Source organism: Muntiacus reevesi, chromosome 9, assembly GCF_963930625.1.
Source record: "Muntiacus reevesi chromosome 9, mMunRee1.1, whole genome shotgun sequence".
Classification (NCBI taxonomy): Eukaryota; Metazoa; Chordata; class Mammalia; order Artiodactyla; family Cervidae; genus Muntiacus; species Muntiacus reevesi.
Window position 1 is genome coordinate 36,297,770 of NC_089257.1, and position 20,908 is coordinate 36,318,677.

The following is a 20,908-nucleotide window of genomic DNA, read 5'->3' on the forward strand; positions in this document are numbered from 1 at the left end:
TCAGTGTTCCCAGTTGGGAGGTATGGTGGAAGAAGAGAAGAAGGCTGAAACAGAATCCTTCCATTGATAAACTGACATTGATGAACCTCCCTTTTGTGTCAAGCTCAGGGCTGAAGTTACAAAGGTTAAGTAGGGGCTTTCTCGTGGAGCTCTCAACTCATGTGACATCAGAGCTGAGGGCAGAGATCACCTTAGTCACTCACGAAAACAGAGACTCAGAAGAAGGGTGAATAGGTATGCTCTTGGTCATTTAGCCAGTGAGAGAGCTGAAGTCTCCTTCCCCACCTCATGGGCCTCTCTGGCTGCCATCCTGGGGATCAGATGATATAGAAACTAAAAGATGCCTGGTTGAATCTGGAGGTTTTACTGGAGGAGCCTGTAGGAGAAATCCTTGGACTTGCTGGTGGCTTCAGTGCTGTCACTGAAGGCAGAGGAAGAAAAACCTGCTCACTGGAGCTGCTCTTTGTCCTGCTCATTGAGTGACAGGATCACAAAGGACACAGACACAGACATCATTCTCTCCCAGCCATTCTCCCATTTCACAGGTGGGCAGATGTGAAGAGGACCCATTACAGAGGAGGCACAGCTGAAAAGGAAATCACTGATGCCAGAGTCTGGTCTCCTCTCCCAGGAGCCAGCGGTGACCTGGGGCCTGACATGGAGTAGAGCTGCAGAAGTGAGGGAAGGCTCTGGACATGTGTTTAACAGACAGCTCCAGGAAGCCTTCTGGAATCACAGCACGTCCCTCCATCCACCCCTTATGCCAGCCCTGCATTTTGGAGGAGCCCCTCCTTTGGGTGGCTTTCAGCTGATCTCCAAGTGTTGGTCTCTGGGGACGTTGTACTTGAGTTTGTGGGGTTCGAAGAGATTTTCCCAGCTATTTCATGTAGCGCTGGTGAAACCTGTCCACCTCCTCCTGGGAGAGATGTGGAGTCTTCTGCACCTCGATGGGCTTCCCACTGCAAGACACAGCGGTGCGTGCTGGCTCAGAGCCAGAACCACTAAATGCACAGGGACCTTGTTGTTCCCACTACAATGGTCATCTGAGCAGGTAAGCACTCTAAATCCTTCCCTTTCCATTCTATTTTGCGCCATAGATTCTAAGATATTACCTCAGCTACAAGAGTCTGTATATCAACAGCACAGCCAGCAGGTATGCATGCATTATTTCTTATGTTATCCTATCAATCCTATAGGGATATAGCCTGGTATTATTCCTGATGGGCAGCTGAGGAAATGAGACCCAGGAGGGTTAAATAACTTGTTCAAGGTCACATAGCCAGGACGAAATCAGTACCAGGGTGTAAGCCCTGGGGATGGGCTCTTAGCCTCAGGGAAAGTTGGGCCAGGAGTCTCAGAGGCCATGATTGGAAGAGACTGTGTCTGTGTGAAGAGGTGGATCAGACAGCAGCTGACATGTCTTCTTCTCTTGGGAATGTTCCTGAGGCAGCAGCACTGTAAACATTCATTAGAATATTACCACATAATGCAAACAAAGTTTGGTTAGAGGGGTTTGGCTGTATTCAACTAAGAAATGACTGGGTGAGTGGAGATGAACAACTCTATTAGTTCTCCCACTGGAACTTAGTTGAAGGTCAAGACGAAAGCAAATTTTCGAAGACAGTGCTAAGTCTGTGGACTAAAGCCCAAGTCCATTATTTACAAGGAAATCCCTCTGGCTCTCCTTCAGAGACTGCTGATTGCTACTTTACACAGGGATCTGACAGAGCTGCCATGGCGTCGTATCCACCTTTGCCAGTTACTGTCATTGGACCCTGTGGTCAGAATTAAACCCTCGTTGCCTTGCATAATAAAAAGGCAAATACTCTTATGAAACCTCAACCTTGTTACGAAAGGCAGGGTGACCTCTTGGAATGCTGGGTGATCTCTCTGTGGATCTAGGTTTGCAATCATTAAAATGGGGATGAGCGTCCTACCTCAGAAGTTGTTGGGAAAAATAAACTGCTGCAAGTGAGGGCTCAGCACAGTGTCTGACACACTGTAGTGTCTCAGTAATTAGTAGTGGTTACTGACCTTTGTGTCCTTGTTACTCTTCTCATTCTAGACTGCCTTTCATAGGGTTGCTTGCCTGTGTGTCTGTTTCACACACCAGAAAGTGTCCTCCACAATGTCAAGGGTGTACTGATCCATGTCCCCTTGCAGCACAAGCCCAGGCCTCTTACTCTGTAACACCTCCCCTTCCCAGCCCGGATCTAGGCTCACCCACAGTGGGGATGGGTCGGTGGTAGGGCAGAAGACCAGAGCTGTACTGGAAGACTCCACGGCCATAGAAGAGAGGGATGGAGCCTCTAGTGCTCCTGTGAAGTCGATCCTGGAACCACGGCAACCAGGAACCAGGAGAGTTCTCAACCTGGTCATGTATGTCATTCTCCCCAAAGGAGAAGATCGGCACCAGAGCTGCCCTAGAGGGAGACAGGAGAGAGGGCATGTGGAGGGGCAAGAAGGCACAAGCTGGTCTCCTAGCCTCCTGAAGGGACCTAGTGATCAGGAACTGATCACCTGATCAGTTGGGACAAAAGTAGAAGACCTCAGGTGTCTCACAGACCTGCCACGGCCTTCCTTTATAACTTCAAGTGGTTCATGGCTCTTCTCAGGGCCAATGACTGGCACTCGGACTTTTTCTGAGTCCATGCTCTCTCTGCTTGCCACAAGATAGGCCGCTGAGTCTGAGACGAAGTGTTGGGACGAGGAAAGGACTTTATTCGGAGTGTATGACCAAGAAGACGGCAGGCTAGTGTCTCCAAATAACCATCCTGAAGGGCCAGGTTGCCAAGTTCTTTATGGATCATCGATTGGGATATAGGTGAAGAAACAAACTAAGAAGACGATTTGATCCTTGCAAATGTCTAATACAATGGCGAGCTTCAGGCAGAGGAATGTGTTAGTTTCACTTCCTTACAGTCCTCTAGAGGAGGGCAGCTCATGTTGTCTTCCTTAGGCAGCCCATTATGGGTTCCCACAGTAACAAAAGCTGCAAGATGAGGTTTAAAGTTAGAGAAGAAGGTCCAACACAAGTTCAAGATTAACCCTTTCTGGTTAGAGGATCATAAGACAAACCAGAATACTGCAGAGAGTCCTCCGAGATTTAAAACCTCTGCAGCCATTTTTGGAAAATATCTTCCAGATAACTTTGCATTCTTAACAGATATTTAAAGACAGGAGATAGCTTTAAGTTATGTCCCATGCTCCATTCTCCCCCAGAGGTCCTAGATCTCAGATGTGATGAGAGTTGTCAGCCCTATGACTTTGAGACTTAATCCCTTTAGGTACAAAAATCTTCCTTCTAGAATCATCTCTGGGTATGTTGGCCTGAGACAGTGCATCTATCACCAATATACAGTCTTCATTGTTAATGACTGGAGACTCTGCCTGCCAAAGTAGGATCTGCATTTGCCTCTGCAGTCTTCCCTCCAAACTACATTCCTTGCCAATCTCCAGTTGAACCCAGAGCCCTCTCCCCAATATCCGTGCGTCAGGGCGAGCCTGATGAAGTCCTTGTGGTTCCGCAGCACCAGCTTGTAGGCTCCAGGCCTGGCATTCAGTGCCTCCTGGACACCCCCAACAAGGATGGATAGCAGGTTGCTGCCTCCTTTCCTGCTCAGAATGTGAGCAGCACTCTCCTTGTCTGATGAGACCAGCCCTGGGGAGAGAGGAAGGTGGTCAAGTACAGTGTGAAGGCGGCAAGCATGGATCAGGAGTATGACTTGGGCTCTCCCCCACTCTCGAACTGGGAGTCCCCCGATGACAGGCACTGAATGTTACCCCTTTTCCCAACACTCCTGCCAAGTTCATGAGCACAGTGGAATGGAAAATGCTTCTTTGAGTCTCATCTCCTTGTCTACTGCACATTCACTTGGAGGAAGTAGAGAACAATTGGCTGCCTTCCTTAAAGCCCTTTGTCATGCCTGCAGCCCTCATCTTCCTGGGATAGAAAGAGTGGCAGGACTCACCCACTGACATGATGCAATCCCTGAAGACAGGGACCCAGAAACTCCAGTGCAGCATCATCAGATGCAAGCGGATGCCTGGAGAAACTGAGGAGAAACCCGTGACCTCCATGCCCTCCGTGCACAGGATGGTAAAAGCTCCAGTGGCGAGGACTCCATGAGGGTGGAAGCCAACGATGTAGTTCCGGGAGGGGTCCAGCTCAATGGTCTTCACCAGCTATAGGGACAGTAATCTGGTGAACCAGGGCTGCACCTACTCAGCCCCCACCCCTGCTCCGGTCACCCTGTTACGTTTCTGTGCTGACCTCCCCTATGTTTCCCCTGTGCCCAAGTGCTTTCAACCCCATGTGAGTGTCCTGTGATGAGAGATGGCCTGTCTGAGGATCCTGTCCCCAGTGCAAGCATGGAGCAGAAGAGATGCTCTGGGAGACTATGGAATGAAGAGGGGGAGAACAGACCCACGAATGGATGAGGCCAATGCCCCCTGCCAGGGAAGGAAGATTCCTGCCCAAGGCAGAGGTAGGACTCCTGAGAAGAAGACTGGAGACAAGCCAATGTCCTATGTGGAGGGAGACCTTGTCCCAGGCAGATCCTGACTAGAAGGAAGGAGCCAGCAAAGGAGGGAGTGAGCCTCTCACCAAGTTTTGTGGCATCTGGAGTTCCATCCTGCGTAACGAGCTGGATCCCTGAGTCCCTGTGATTCAGTATAAGAGACCCCAGGGTGCTGAAGGTAGAGGTTGGGAGCAGGGTCATGAAGTCTCTAGTGATGCCTGCAGGTGTGGGTGGACAGGGGTCAGGGAGGTGTCCTGTCAAGTTTGCAACACTTCCTGACACCAGGTCACAGCCTGCCCGCAGCACTGCAGCCCTACTCAGGCCTTGGCCTGGGTAGGCACTGCTTTCCTGGACAATGAACTCTTACACAGAACCCAGCTCCTGAACTGATCTTCAGGATGAGAGGGACTCAACTGTCCTCGGGTAAACACTGCCTGATTCTCCAGTGTTACCTCTGTGGGAAGCCCACTGGGTGCATTTAGAAAGTTCCAGTGCTCAACAGTACTCTGCTAAATTCTCTAGAAACTCTGCCATTAGGCCCTAGCTGGTAGAATCACAGCATAAAGGCTTGTGATGTGAAGTAGCCCGAGCAGAGTTTTTAGGACAAGGAATGGTGCTTGCTTGCCTTCAAGCCAGGAGCCACTGTTGCTACAACAGACAATGGGCCTTGAAAGGAATTCAGGATGGAGAAAAATAGGATACTGGTCACAGAGAGTGAGCATGCACATCACAGGAATAGTTGCAGTGAGCCCAGATTTTCTATCTCCCCATATGTAGAAAAACATGAAAATCCTTAACTGGAGATGTCTGCTTTTGGACTGGCAGTAATCTTTTGATGTTTAGCTACATGGGTTGTTTTGTTTTCTTTTCTTTTTGCAACAAAACCCCATAAGTACTGACTTCACCCTTCCCTTTTAGAACAGCTCCTCAGAGATTTCTGAGACGCTATCTCTGAATACAGTCCTCAGTAAGGCCTCAGAACAACACACCTGACAACTCTAAGATTGTACACTTGTTTTCAGTAAATAGCAGAGACTCCCTGAAACCCCTATCCACTGCCTACCGGAGATCCCTGCAGGGCCTGCTCTGTTAAGGTGTGTGGATGACTTAGAAGTTGTCCTGGGAGGTGACAAGAGTCCAGAAACTGTGAGCCACAGCACCTCCTGCAGGCCTCAGTCCAGGAAAGGGAGGTGAAAGTGCATGTCCTCGCTCGCTCTGTTGATCCCTCCGTGGTACTGCCCACTGTCTGCAGCTGCTGTTGCCACAGGTCTGCAGTGGCCTACAATCCTGAGCACTGTGCTCATGAAATTTCTGCAAACATGCTTCCCACGATGTCAATAGTGTCCAATGTGAGAAATCCTCTGGGGGAGATACCTGGTTCCAGGAGGGACAGAACAGACATAGATTAACCAGCACTGAAAAGCTCAGCAGTGTTTTTCTGCCAGATGTGCAAAGCACAGCAGTTCCAGGGGTGCTAGGAGAACCAGATGCTGTCCTTAGAAGCCCCAGGATCACCTGATGTCTCATGGAATCCACACACCCCAAAGATGTATGTGGCAGCACTTGTACTTTACATATGAAGAAATTGAAGCTCATAGAGCATGTGTAGCTCACGTAAGGTCATACAACTGGCATGTTGCTGACCCGTGATAGAACCTATGTCCACTCCTAGAGGTGACACCATATACATTCTCGTCTCCTGTGTCCAAACAGGGGCACCTGTCCCTGTCTGGCTGATCTCTGTGCCCTGAGTCCCTACTCTTCCTAGCCCAACTAGATAATTAACCATCACAACTGCTTACATCCAAGGAATTAGCCTGTCTGGGATTCGGAATGGAGCAAAAGTCACTTCACTAAAATTCAGGGCCTGCATCTCTAAGGACTGATCCTTGGTCCAGAGTTCACTGAATATAATGGACACGAGGTGCCATGAGCCAGAGATCAGAGATTAAGAGATAGGCTGAAGAGGATAACTGGACTCTTTTGTGGATCCCTAAGGAAACTGAGATTCAGAGTGAGCAAAGCTCTGTCCAAGGATACATAACATATAAAACACACAGGGGCAGGATGCATCCTGAGGGCTCTCTGCTCTGTCTATTCTCAGAGCAAATGCACACACTTTAAAAGCAGTAAAAGAACCTGCTCTATATCCTTGCTCACATCTTCTTCCCTCTGAGGGTATCAGTATCATCATCTGATAAAGTGTCAGCCAGATGCTCTAAAAATCTTCTTTCCATTATGGATTCCTTCACCCCAAACTTAGACTATTGAGGGATGTATACCTATAATGTACAAAAGTGTGCTGCACTACAAGGCCAGCTGGGTTCCTCAAATCCTGTTCAGTCATCAGTTGTCACAGTGGCCTCACCTCACTGAAGTCGGACCACCATAGTCAGACAAAAGCTGATTCTTCCCTTCTAGTGGTAGAAGCCTGTCTCCTGCTCCTGGCCCAGTATTCTCACTGCACACAGGGTCAAACATCCCCGTGGACAAATGAGGACTGTGGTCCTTACTAATCCCTAGTCAACCCCATACTCACCAAGATGGGGAAATAGTCCTTCATGTACTTCTATATGGTCCAGTGCCTTATGAAAGCACTCTGCCTGCCCCCCTGCCATGGCGTGTCTTGATCCAGGTACCACCAGATCATGTACAGGATACTGATCATCCAGAATCTTGTGAACAGTAGGCCCATGAATACTATGCTGCAGACCAAGTCTGAAAAGGGAAGCAGGAACCATCAGTGGTCAGAGATGTGAAGGAACGACCTCTCCCCATATACCCATCTCTAGCAGCACTGTCCTTTCCAGCCCTCCTCCTGGGAGGAAGCGATCAGCTTCCCAAGGTTTGGAGGAGGAGAGAATGCTGTCAACACCACCAGTGTCACATTGAGAGCCTGGATTTGAAACCAGTTGGTCTAATTTCAAACTCGCGTTTTCCCCCTGCACTAGATTGCTTACTCATTTGGGTCTTCCCTCTACAACTCCAACTGCTTTTCAGTCTGTATTCACCAGATTCTCAATAAGTGCCTGATGGAGATGTGACTGGATGAACTCTTTCTGGTATACAATCTTTAGAACCCCCACAGAAAAGGTATTCTTTCTACCCAGCCCACTTCCTGTCTATTTCCAACTCATCTTTCCATAGATAAATCCCACCACATTTCCCCTTTAGTTAAAGTCCCCCCATGACTTCTTATAACTTTGACACTCAGCTCAAGCAGCTCAGCTGAGCTCAAGCTCCCCACTGGTAGCCCAATCCCCCTCTTGTTCCAGTCTCACTCACCACATGCACCTCATGATCCAGCTACTCTAAGCCGCTCAGCTGTTACAACTCCCAAGTCTTTAGTTTTGCTGAGCTCTTTCCGTTGCTGCCAGGCCCTGTCCTGCTGAAGGAAGGAGGGAGGAAGAGGGCATTTCGTGCCTGGTCCATTCATCAGGACTGCAGCAGGGCTAGAAACAGCTCCAGTGAGCAATTCCTACCAAACTTATGATTCTGAGTCCTGTCACAGGCTAGTCCTGGTTTTGACTCAGGGTCAGGTGGTCTTTGGGACTGTCTTTAATCTGATGATAATTGAGCCTCACTGTTACAGAATATTGTATCTTCTCCATTCCATTCCCTCCACTCAACATACTTTGCTCATACTCATAAAGAAGTTCATCCCCCACATGTAGTCTATTTAAAAGTAGGGTAATCCGGGACAGTGATTCCAGTCTGACTTCCTGGAGGAGGGGACATTTGACCCAGTCTGAATAGTGCATGTGTGGGTGCTAAGTTGCTTCAGTGGTATTTGACTCTTTGCAACCCTGTGGACTGTAGACCTCCAGGCTCCACTGTTCATGGGATTCTCCAGGCAAGAATACTGGAGTTAGTTTCCATGCTCTCCTCTAGGGGATCTTCCAGACCCAGGGATCAAAACCACATCTCCAACTAATAAAATAATATTAAAAAAAAAAAAAAAAAAAAAAAAAAAAAAAAAAAAACCACATCTCCTGTGGCTCCTGCATTGCAGGCAGTTTCTTTAGTGCTGAGACATAGGGGAAGCCCAGTCTGAACAGAAGCAAAATGCATCAATCCAAGTAGGCTGGGGCTCACAGAGGCTCGCTTTCTGCAGAGCACCTACAGCGTGTCGGGTGCTGGTGTTGTGTAACTGCAGCCGTGGACAACGGACAGGAATTCCTGCCCTCCTGGTGCTGGCTTCAGAGTTGTGTTTGGAGCACTTTGTTTTGTCTTTCCAATTTTAACGATAGTAAAATATGTGTAACATATACTTATCATCGAAATGACTCTTTGGTGTTTTTTTTTAAGTTTTCATTACAGTATAGTTCTTGTACATGTTGTATTAGTTTTTAGTTGTATAGGAAAGTAGACCTGTTAAACTCATACACATATTGACTCTGGTTTTGTTTTTTTTTGTTTGTTTTGTTAGTTCCTTTCCTGTACAGATGATTACAGAGCACTGAGTAGAGATCCCTGTGCTATATAGCAGGTTCTTATTGTTATCTATTATATATTCAGTAGTGTTATTTGTCAACCCAAATTTCCCATTTAATCCTTCCCCCTTATCCCCTGGTAACCATAGGTTTCTTCCTACTTCTGTTTTGTAAATAAATACATCTGTTACTCTTTTTTATTCTGCATATAAGAGATATCACATAATATTTGTCTTTCTTTGGCTATCTTCACTTAGTTTGACAATGGCTATGTCCACACATGTTACTGAAAATGGCGTAAATATGTTCCTTTTTATGACTGAGTAATATTCCATTGCCTGTATTGCTGAATCTTCTTTATTCATTACTCTAATGGATATTTAGGTGGCTTCCATGTCCTAGCGTGTCAGGAAGCATTTAACAGTAAGATTCCTGTGTGCTGTTTCCTATCTCTCTTGAGCCCTCTGTTCCTTATCAGTCCCTGTCAGAGGCGAGAGGAGCAGGCAAGCCTCTTCCAGGTTGGAGATCAAAGAGATGGGATGCTTGCATAGGATATTTCCTTCATTAGCTTTTCCATTTGGTGAAAGGGGGTATTTACGACTCTCTCTTGTTACGGAATGCTCAAACTACTGCACAATTGCACTCATCTCACATGCTGGTAAAGTAATGCTCAAAATTCTCCAAGCCAAGCTTCAGCAATACGTGAACCGGGAACTTCCAGATGTTCAAGCTGGTTTTAGAAAAGGCAGAGGAATCAGAGATCAAATTGCCAACATCTGCTGGATCATTGAAAAAGCAAGAGAGTTCCAGAAAAACATCTATTTCTGCTTTATTGACTACACCAAAGCCTTCGACTGTGTGGATCACAATAAAGTGTGGAAAATCCTGAAAGAGATGGCAATACCAGACGACCTGACCTGCCTCTTGACAAACCTGTATGCAGGTCAGAAAGCAACAGTTAGAACTGGACATGGAACAACAGTCTGGTTCCAAATAGGAAAAGGAGTCCGTCAAGCCTGTATATTCTCACCCTGCTTATTTAACTTATATGTAGAGTACATCATAAGAAACTTTGGGCTGGAAGAAGCACAAACTGGAGTCAAGATTGCTGGGAGAAATATCAATAACCTCAGGTATGCAGATGACACCACCCTTATGGCAAAAAGTGAAGAGGAACCAAAAAGCCTCTTGATGAAAGTGAAAGAGGAGAGTGAAAAAGTTGGCTTAAAGCTCAACATTCAGAAAACTAAGATCATGGCATCTGGTCCCATCACTTCATGGGAAATAGATGGGGAAACAGTGGAAACAGTGTCAGACTTTATTTTCTTGGGGCTCCAAAATCACTTCAGATGGTGAATGTAACCATGAAATGAAAAGACGCTTAATCCTTGGAAGGAAAGTTATGACCAACCTAGATAGCATATTAAAAAGCAGAGACATTACCCTGCCAATAAAGGTCTGTCTGGTCAAGGCTATGGTTTTTCCAGTGATCATGTATGGATGTGAGAGTTGGACTGTGAGGAAAGCTGAACACCGAAAAATTGATGCTTTTGAACTACAGTATTGGAAAAGACTCTTGAGAGTCCCTTGGACTGCAAGGAAATCCAACCAGTCCACCCTAAAGGAGATCAGTCCTGGGTGTTCATTGGAAGGACTGATGCTGAAGCTGAAGCTCCAATACTTTGGCCACCTCATACGATGAGTTGACTCATTGGAAAAGACCTTGATGCTGGGAGGGATTGGGGACAGGAGGAGAAGGGGACAACAGAGGATGAGATGGTTGGATAGCATCACTGACTCAATGGACATGGGTTTGAGTAGACTCCGGGAGTTGGTGATAGACAGTGAGGCCTGGTGTGATGTGATTCATGGGGTCACAAAGAGTCAGACATGACTGAACGACTGAACTGAACTGAACTGAACTTTGTTATGGATTGCCTCTTGGCCTTATGGCCTCTATCTCTCCTTGTTTCCTTGGTAAACTTGTAAAGTCTGGTCTCTTGACCTTTATCTAAAGAAGCTACTGGTATATATACTCTTACATAATTCAGTAAAGCACCTTTGCTCCATCAGAGCCTGGGTCCCCATGTCTTTCTCTCTCTCTCTCTCTCTCTCTCTCTCTCTCTCTCTCTCTCACTATTTCTGGCTGATTCCCTGAAGCGTGAAAGCCAGTTGCATAACCCAGGAAATATTAGCCTCTTTCCTTCTTTCACTCTCTCATTGTTGCCTCTGGACAACCAGGTTCCGGTCCAATAAAGGACCAACACTAGCTATTGTAAATGTTGGAACATTCGGGAGACTGTATCTTGTCAAACTATAAGCTCATGACAGAGGCCTTATGGAGAACAGTATGGAGATTTCTTATAAAACTATTAGAATACAATAGGACCCAGCAATTCCCCTTCTGGACATATACTAGAAATGATTTTTCCCTGTCATTTCGGTGGCATTAAATTAATTCACAGTCTTGTGGAAACAATACCAGCCTTCATCTCAGAAGTCTTTTCATCTTCTGACTGAACCTCTGTACCCATGAAACTAGAACTTCCATCCAGGTAGACAGAATAAAACCAGTTTTTAATAGTGGTTCATTGTGGGGTAGGATTTGGAGGAAATCTTTAACTTTCAGAACACTTTTTTTGTTTTGGTGTGTTAAAATAACATGTATTTGTTTTTCAGTCAGAAAAAAAAAGAATCTAAAATTGTGCGCACTTCTACATGATCTGAAAGAACTCCCACATCTAAACATCTCCCTCACGCTGGCGTCTCCTTTAACGACTGTCAGCAGGCAAAATCCAAACTTGGGTATATTTGCAGTCCCTAAGAAAGGAAATGCCTGCTTTCCCCTCATCACGCCACAAAGGAAGGATGTAAAATCCCACTTTACCGAGACCCAGAGAGGGTATTCAGGTTAGCTAACCTCATACAGAAAGCTAGTAGGATGAGTGGTGGTTTCAATTCTACCATTATGTCCATATCCTGCTCCCAACATTCATTCATTCAACAAGCATTTATCAACACTAACTCTTCTAGGAGATGGAGATGCAGATGAGAACAACACCAGCTATTTGAAAAGAGCTTACCTTCCTGCTCCATCTTCCTTCCAGGTTGAGAGAATAAAACCAGTTGTCAATAGCAGTTCATTGCAGGGTAGGATTTGGGGGAAGTCTATGACTTTTAGAACACACATTTTGTGTTAAAATAGCATGCATTTGTTTTTCAGTCCAACAAAAGAATTTAAAACTGTGGGCATTTCTACTTGATCAGAAACTCCCCCATCTAAACATCTCCCTCACTCTCACATCTCCATCACTCCTTCATAATCTCAGATATGCAGATGACACCACCCTGATGGCAGAAAGTGAAGAAGAACTTAAGAGCCTCTTGAAGAAAGTGCAAGAGGTGAGTGAAAAAGTTGACTTAAAGCTCAACATTCAGAAAACTAAGGAAATAGCATCTGGTCCCATCACTTCATGGCAAATAGATGGGGAAACAGTGGAAACAGTGACTGACTGACTTTATGGGGGCTCCAAAATCACTGTAGATGGTGCCTCCAGCCATCAAATTAAAAGAACTCTAACTCCTTGGGAGGAAAGTTAAGACCAAGATAGACAACATATCAAAAAGCAGAGATATTACTTTGCCAACAAAGGTCCATCTAGTCAAGGCTATGGTTTTTCCAGCAGTCATGTATGGATGTGAGAGTTGGGCCATAAAGAAAGTTGAGCGCTGAAGAATTGATGCTTTTGAACTGTGGTGTTGGAGAAGACTCTTGAGAGTCGCCTGGACTGCAAGGAGATCCAACCAGTCCATCCTAAAGGAAATCAATCCTGAATAATCTTTGGAAGGACTGATGTTGAAGTTTATACTCCAGTACTTTGGCAACCTGATGCGAAGAACTGCCTCCTTTGTAAAGACCCTGATGTTGGAAAGACTGAAGGCAGAAGGAGAAGGGGGCAACAGAGTATTCGATGGTTGGATGACATCAACAATTCAACATGAGTTTGAGTAAACCTCGGGAGTTGGTGATGAACAGGGAGGCCTGGCATGCTGAAGTCCATGGAGTTGCATTGAGTCTGACACGCCTGAGTGACTGAACTGATCTAAACTACATTCCTGCATGAGTGTGTGGATTATAGAGAAGAGGAAAGAAACACATTAAACAAGTAACACACCGGAAACTATTTGTTGCTGGACCCTGAGTCTTCAGTAACACGTCCTTGATGACCTTTCAGGGCACATCTTCATCCTCCCTAAACAACTGTACTAGGCCAGCATGAATCATCTCTTCACTATATGTGCAACGTTTACTGGCCTCCTGGGAAATCTTACCTTCCTGAAGGCCTGTACATTCTGCCTGGTAGATTCATCTTCTAATATCTTTGGAAGAGAGCCCCTTCTCTCCACCCACTGCCTGCCTCTCTAGTCCAGGGTAAGTAATCTTTCTCAAAGAGCCAGATGGTAAGTATTTCAGACACTGAGGCTCAACAGGCAACGTAGAGGATATTGCATAGGCACAGAATCATTTAAATGGCAAGCATTTAATATGCAAAAACCCATAGACTTCAGACAAGGGGAAACCAGATGGTTGATGATACGGCTCCACCAAGCAATCAGACGATTCTCTAGGAGTTGATCATGCACCCAGCATCTCTGCATCACCCAGTCTCTAAACACCGATCCCTGGTATTCAAAGGGGTTTCAGGAAGTTTGAGCCTTCATTTCCCTGGACTCCTTCCTTGGTCCCTGCAAAAATGACTGCACTCTCTTTCCCTGAAAGCCAATCTCAGTATAGATTTACTTTGTTTCCACAAACAGATCCAAATCTTCTTTCCTAACAACGGTCCCCTGTCATCTGTCTCCCCCAACATCGCAACACAGAAGATCACTAAATAACAACTAGTCACCAACAGAGTGGGCCTTGTCACTCCTGTACCTAGAGTTCTCCTGGGGATCCCCTTTGCCTTAAGATAAGGTACAAGGGACAAGCTACCGTTCTTGGCATCAGAGGGTCCGGATGCCTTTTCTCAGCTGCCCTCCTTCTAGCTCCAGGCCCAAGGTAACTTGCTTCTCTGTCTGCCCCTGTACACTCCCACATCCCAGGCTAGGCTGAGGTGGACATGGACAATCAGACAATTCTTGCTGGCAAAACTCCCCCAAGGCCATGTGAACAAGATGTTCCTCATTCCAAGTGATCCCCAGAAACTAGATTCAGCATCCACCTTAGGACCTGTATCTTTCCCCATTCAATGCACCATGTGCACCTGAAGTGGCAGGTGCCCATGGCCTCCCAAATCCATCTCAGCTTTCCTTACGTAGGGCCAAGTAAGAGAAGATCAACTGCAGGACCGCGAAGGTCTGCAGCCTCCGTACCAGTGACACAAACAAAGGTGCAAATTCCACCATGCTGATTCCTCTGCTTCCTCTGGAAGCTTCTCTGAGCTCCAGTGTGGTCTGAGACACCTGTTGGGTTTTGTTGCTGCCAGAGCTTGTTAAGCTTTTGTGGGAGTTGGGAGGAGGGGGAATGGTGTCCATCCACCTGTAGAGTCTCATTGCACCTACCCTGGCAAGGAGCAGTATCCTAGGTGAAATACCTAAAATCACCTGTCCTGGACTAAGCTTACTACAGAGGAAGAGAAGTGCAGTGGACTCTTCAGGCAATATCTTATCTTTCAGATCACTTTTGCCCAAATCTTGCCCATTACTTGGCAAATAAAGCAGCAAGTATAGGACAATCCTGTCCTCTTTTCACTTACACAACTGTTTGGCTGCAGTAATTGTCTTCTTTCACCTGCCAGGTCCACAGTTCCCCTTTACAAATAAGAGTACCAACTCCCATAAAAATATCTCTAAGTCTCAACTGTCTCCTCCATCTGGCTGCCTTTTCCTCAGTTTGCGTGGACAGCAAAACTCACGCAAGTGCCGTCAGATTTCCATGCCCTCTCTTCCACTCTGTCCTCCCTTTCCCAGACTTCAGATTCCTCTGTTCCTTGGAACTTCCCTTGACACTTCACAAATGGCCTCCAGACTGCTGAATAAGTGATGAATTCTCAGCTCTCATTTTGACCTCTCAGCAGCCTCAGACACAACTGTTTCATCCCTCCTCCTCAAAACCACTTGATATGTGGACACCACACTCTTCTGGTTTCCCTCCTGCCCCTCCGCCTACCTCTGGGTCTCCATCGTGGCTCTTAGCCTTCAACAGACTAAGTGTTTCAGGGCCCTTCTGTCCCCTCAGTCTTTGGACCATCCCTTTCCTCTCCATCCTCCCCACTGACTAGGCTGTCCATCACACCCCGTCTAAACCTGAACTTGACTTCCCCTCACCTGCCCATGCTACAGTCTCCACATAGCCACAGAGTTTTCCAAAGTGGTCACACAGGGATATCCTGGGCATTCAGTGCTTATGATGCTGCATTTCATGGCTGATGGCCTAGGCGCCTTGGACATTTCACTGTGGTTACAGCGCTTTCCTAATGGAATACCTTCCCTTCCCAAGTTCCTCATTCTACTGGATATCAGGGGCTAAGATGGGGGCCCCTTCTGACCCATGTACAGCGCTCCACAGTCCACCAGCGGTTCTGTGCCCTTCACCTCACAACCCCCTTACAAGTAAACAACCAGGGAGCAACCTATGTCCTGGGTAGTGTGGCTCCTGTGTGGTCTGAGGACCTCCTTTGTCTGGTCCTGCCTGTTACTGGTGCCTGACGAGGTAAGTACAGGCTTGGAGAGTAACTGCTCAGAAACCTTAGAGCAATGTGGCAAAGCAGTTCTATGTGTATGAAACTAACAATTAAAAACTGGATTTGAAACGTGTGTTTTCTCATTTCTTTGGTAATTTACATTGTATTTTACAAATGGATGGTCCTCTTTGGTATCTCAGTGGTAAAGAATCCGCCTGCTAATGCAGGAGATGAGGGATGAACATTTGGTCAGGAAGATCCCCTGGAGAAGAAATGGCAACTAACATCAGTATTTTTGCCTGTGAAATCCCATAGACAAGGAGCCTAATGGGCTCTACTTCATGGGATTGCAAACAGTTGGACGACAATTACTGCCAAAACAACAAAAGCAATTAAAAATAAATAATGTTGTGGTAGGTTAGAAAAAAGAAATATTACAAAAATATCAACCTTTAACATGACATATTGAGGTAATATTTCCCACTATACAAGTGAAGTGAAAGTAGCTCAATAGTGTGGATTCTTTGTGAACCCAAGGACTATACAGTCCATGAACTTCTGCAGGCCAGAACACTGGAGAGGGTAGCCTTTCTTTTCTCCAGGGTATCTTCCCACCCCAGGGATTGAGCCCAGGTCTCCCACATTGCAAGTGGATACTTTACCAGCTAAGCCACAAGATCGGCCCCTCCTCCCTAATCGAGGGTAACTACAATAAGAATGTCTGACATTTTTACCACCTTGAGAGGGAGGTGGCCCTTTTAATCCTGCAGTACTATTATTTACTGATAAGACCAGTGCTTGATGCTGTTCTTGTTAATATTCAGGGACCATCATTAATTAGGAGAGAAGAAATCCTCCTGCATATCTACTTGAATCTAAGCTCTTTCCAAGGAGGAAACTTGACAGATGTGGCACCAGTTCAATTTGTAGAAGAAGGAAACACTCAGGTCAGCTCTCTGGTAGGCAGTAGCAAGAAGACATGGAATCTTAAAAAGTCCGTACCTAGTTGGTGATTGATACAAACCTTCTCAGGTCTTTTAAAGCCATGTGGAAGCATTTATGAGAAGAACAGATGAGGAAGAGCTGGCATTAATTGGACCCTCAGTAATGGATGAACCATTTATAGATGAAGATGGGAGGGAATAAATGTTGTGAGGGGACATGCAGCCATCAGAGGGGTCAGGTGGATGGGGGTGTGTTCCTAGTTGATGCCATTGGTGTTTTCAGTGTACAATTCTGCCAAGATTGAGGACACAGAAGGCCAGGTGAGAGCAGGACACCTGGGCAGACAGGTTTCAGAGTGTGACCAGGATTCTAGAAAGGTCTTTACCTCTGATATAACTACATCTGTATGAGGAGGTCACTGTTATTTACACTGAAATACTACATGTGTAGCATCCACCCAGAACCAGCACATGCTAGGTGATCACTACAAAGTTGCAGAGGCAGCTGACTCTGCCCTGCTGTCGGGTCACTAAGACAGATGCTCAGTCCATCCTGAGGCATCCTCTGCCCTTCCATCTGGTTGATGACTCACTTCACCTCAAGCACCTCCGAGGCCTCCTCCCAACCTGATGATGAATTCCTAACCCTGGAGTGGACAGTAGTTCCCCCAGACAGCAGCCAGTTTTTCTCAGGAACCCTGTCTGCACTGCCCACTCCCATCTCCATAGAAGTTTGCTGCACAAAGGCCGAAACCTTAGCCCTCTGGTAACTAAACGTCACTTTCACCCTGAATCTTACCAGGAAATCTCATCCACCTGTGCTCTGACTGCTCCCTTCTCTCTGCTTGGCTCTCTCACACCTCTCAAGCTTCCACCTCTCCCATCTCCTGACCCTATCAAAGTCCATTCCACCTGAGAGGATGAGGTTTGGCCAGTCCACGTGGTTGCTGACAGACTCCTTGTCAACTGTTACTTCACTACCATTCAGGAGTGTCACCAGAATAGACCCCAGCAGGTCCTTTTTACCCTGTGGGAAGTGATGTCTGAGAACTTGTTCCAGGTCACCAGCTGCCTGATTTCAGGAGGAGACTCCAGTTCTGCCCAACCATGAGGGCCTCTGAGTCTCTACCTGACAGCTCCTGTGCTCCATGGACTGTCTGAGTTAGCCTGTGTGTTGGTGGGAGATCTTCCTCTGAGGGCAAGTCCCTTCGGGCAGGCTGGGGACACAGAGGGCTGTCAGGAAGCAGGTGCTGTGTAGTATGGACCCTTGTTGTGCAGCTCCTGGCTCTCTGTATCCATGGGGATGCCGACTGTGTAACAAACATCCCACGGTCAGTGCTTAACACATTAAAGCACATCTTTGTTCACATAAGAGCCAGTGCGGATATAACTACTGCGGTTCCTCACTAGGCAGCACTCTCCGAGTTCGCGCTCTCTGCTTCCCTTTCGTGCAGCTCAAAGTTGTGGTGGATGAGGGGATCTCCTTCCCTCTGCTCTGCCAGTCTCTCCCCATCCCCAACTCCCCATCCAGGAACCCTAAGTCTGATTCTCACCTTGTACTGTGTCCCAGTCAGGCCTGGGATCACAACCATGATTCCTACCTCTGACCTGTGCTCACAACTTTGCCCCACATGGGGCTCTGCTGTGTGGACATCTCAGCCTTTGTCCTCCCGGCAGACTGCCTGCAGCAGCACCCACAGCATTAGACTTGCCTAGTCTATTCTCTGAGGGCTCATGGGCTATCACTGTGGTAATGCCGGCAAGATGCCTCCAGTGACATCACCTCCAGGTGTCACATCGTCCTATGGAGTGTGAATTGGACTTAGGGACTCGAATCCAGCTGTGAGAATGTGGTAGAATTGATGCCAAGTGACTCTGAGGTTAGGTAGTAGAAGGTGTCTGCTGCTCTCTAACACTCTCTTTCTCACCCTCTGTCTTTCCTTCATGACTGGCTTGCTCTGGAGAAGTCTGCTGAGTGGCAACTACCTGGTAATTGACAAGCCCACAAGCTGTTCTCTGATCTTCTCTACAAGCGGGACTCTGATCTTCTGCTAGAAGCTGTGTGAGAGATCTTCAGTGTGGGTCCTCCAGCCCAAGTCAAGGCTCTTGTCCCCCCACACTAGACCAGGTTGGCTGCCTCCTCATGAACGAACTGAGTGGGAAGTCTCAGTTGCTCCCAATGCCCAGGGAGCTCCCAATGCCCATAATTGACCACTCATTCATTAATACTCATGGCCAGTCACCCCAAGCGAGCCCACAAATTGATTCACTGACTGTGATCAGGAGAGTGAGTTGGGAGGGAAGGGGATTGGGATTGAGGTGGGATGTGAAGTTGATGTGACAAAAGAGGTGACATTCATTGACCAATCTGAGGAGACATGGTGACCAAGGAAAGAGATAAGCAGGTCCCAGAACACAGTAGGTGAGAGAGCAGGAGCTCATAGAAGAACCACCCAGTTACCCAGAGAAGTGAAGGCATAATAACTCCATGCTGCCTTCAGACACGAAGGTCTGCAGTGGTTTATTACCCAAGAATGGAAAATTGCAGTGGGCAGAAACCTATCTCCTTGGCAAATCGTGCCTTGCCTTCATGGTCGTGCCCACCTGCCACTTCTTTGGTCTTTCCTGGTGGAAACCATCATGCCCCATCTCAAACCTATTGCTCTTGATTCCCTCTTCTCTTGGGAACCTATAGCACCCACTTGATCAGGTCAGAACAGGCCATCATGAAATGCTGGGTACCTATACAACTTGACTTATAATCATACCTGCCCACCAACATTCCCTTCTGGTTCTGATGGTAAACAACCCACCAGTCATGTGGAGACCTGAGTTCAATCCCTAGGTTGGTAAGATCCCTTAGGGAAGGAACAGCTACCCACTCCAGTATTCTGGCCTGGAGAAGTCCATGGACAGAGGAGTCTGGCAGGCTATAGTCACTGGGGTCACAAAGAGTTGGACAGGACTTAGCGACTTTCACTTTCCCACCTTCCTCACAGGATGTAGAATGGTTAATTATTTTATTAAATCCATTCCACTCCTAACATTCAGGGTGCACATTGTAATGCTTTTTTCTCTGAGAACAAAAGTGAGGTTTGGAAGGGATGTGACTTGCGCATGGCCACTGCTAAGGGTTAGGTCAGGCTTGGACGCATATTTACATTCTTGAGATGACCCACATTCATGGTTATTGGTGTTGTTAGCGTCTGTTGGAAGAAAAGCTATTTTCCCAAATGCGTGTTATGGCTCAGAGTACGGACCCTAAGCGCCCATCCTGTCCCCTCCCTTAAGATGTGTGTCGCTGACAAGTCGCTCAGAATATCTCTTATCAGAGGCATGTCCTTGCTCTACCTGCTTGCAGACACACAGGACCATACACTCCTCATGCTCCTTCTCTTCCTGGTCCGCCCTGTATCTGCACATAGCCTATCCCTTATCTCCCACAGAACAGGGCAGAGCTTGTAATTTGGAGCTGACTGGTCAGGGAGGACGAGGAAACATGCCATTCGCTGGATCATTGGATCCACCATGTGGGAAGGGGAAACATGGCAGCGGGGCTGCAGGGCCAGGCTGGGATTAAATGGGAGGCTTTGATCAATGTTCCAGTTGGGAGGTATGGTGGAAGAAGAGAAGAAGGCTGAAACAGAATCCTTTCATTGATAAACTGACATTGATGGAGCTCCCTTTTCTGTCAAGCTCAGGGCTGAAGTTACAACAAATGAGTAGGGGCTATATCATGGAGCTCTCAACTTATGTGACATCAGATCTGAGAGGAGAGGTCATTTTATTCAACCAGGAAAACAGAGACTCAGAAGAAGGGTGAAGAGGACTGCCCATGGTCATTTAGCCAGTGACAGAGCTGAATTCTCCTTCTCCACCTAGTGGGCCCCTTTGGCTGCCAGCCCGGGCCTCAGACGATCAGAAACTCAAAGGAGCCTGGACAATAAGGAGGTTGTGGCCTGGCCTTCCTCTCCAGCTCTGGGAGAGAGGAGCTGGGACAGGAAGAATGCAAGAGCTTGTAGGAAAAAGCCCTGCACTTGCTGGTGGCTTCTGTGTTGTCACTCAAGGCAGAGGAAGGAAAACCTGCTCACTGGAGCTGCTCTTTGTCCTGCTCATTGAGTGACAGGGTCACAAAGGACACAGACACAGACATCATTCTCTCCCAGCATCTCTCCCATTTCTCAGGTGGGCAGACATGAAGAGGACCCATTACAGAGGAGGCACAGCAGGAGAGCACATCACTGATGCCAGAGTCTGGTCTCCTCTCCCAGGAGCCAGCTGTGACCCAAGGCCTGGTATGGGGTGGAGCTTGAGGAGTCAGTGAAAGC

At 47.2% G+C, this 20,908-nt stretch overlaps 1 pseudogene; it reads right to left on the reverse strand.

Annotated features, from left to right (window-relative positions):
- Nucleotides 1-804: 804 nt before the first annotated feature.
- Nucleotides 805-14,359, reverse strand: LOC136175746 (2-acylglycerol O-acyltransferase 2-like; annotated as a pseudogene).
- Nucleotides 14,360-20,908: the final 6,549 nt, after the last annotated feature.